Source organism: Echinops telfairi, unplaced genomic scaffold (assembly GCF_000313985.2).
Source record: "Echinops telfairi isolate 266 unplaced genomic scaffold, ASM31398v2 ScPeMD7_5592;HRSCAF=6446, whole genome shotgun sequence".
NCBI lineage: Eukaryota > Metazoa > Chordata > Mammalia > Afrosoricida > Tenrecidae > Echinops > Echinops telfairi.
In genome coordinates, this window is record NW_022109491.1 from 22,923,235 (window position 1) to 22,923,925 (window position 691).

Genomic DNA, 691 nt, shown 5'->3' on the forward strand with positions numbered 1-691 from the left:
TGAACTTTAACTCAGGTTGGTTTGAAATCAGTGCCAAACGCTAGGGGGTGAAGATGTTCTACTTGAGATAAGATGTTTTAACAATCCCTCCACTAGAGAACATGGTGGTCTGGGTCAAAGGTTTAGCCTTCCCAACCCTAGTAAGTTTGCAACCTAGTGCAACTCCACCTCCTATACCATACAAAGGCCTCCACGTTTACTTAAGGCACTGAGCTCCCGTTAAGTTCTAAATACACTGAGTGGCCCTTATTCAAGATCCAGCAGATCTACATGCTTTTGGGCCAGTCTCACCCCATTTTTCTCTTTGATAGAATATAATTGAAGTGTAAGTTTCATGCATCCATGATATGACTTATAATACATAAGCTCATTGGTTCTGAGTTAACAATAGTAGATTTATACTTTGGGGTGCTAACCACAAGGTCAGCAGTTCGGAAGCAACTGCTCTGAGAAAAAGGATGAGGCTTTCTACTCCTATAAATAGTTAGTCTTGGAAACCCACTGGGGCGATGGTATCCTGCCCTATAGGGTTGCTATGAGTCAGAATTGACTCGATGGCAGTGAGTTTTTTTAAGTAACAACTCACATACCCACTTCTCGGCAGACCAAGACCATTGCCTTTTCTTGGACACCTATGATGTACCTGGCGTTAGGTTACTCTCCAAACCAAACTCTACCACGGAGTCAGCGC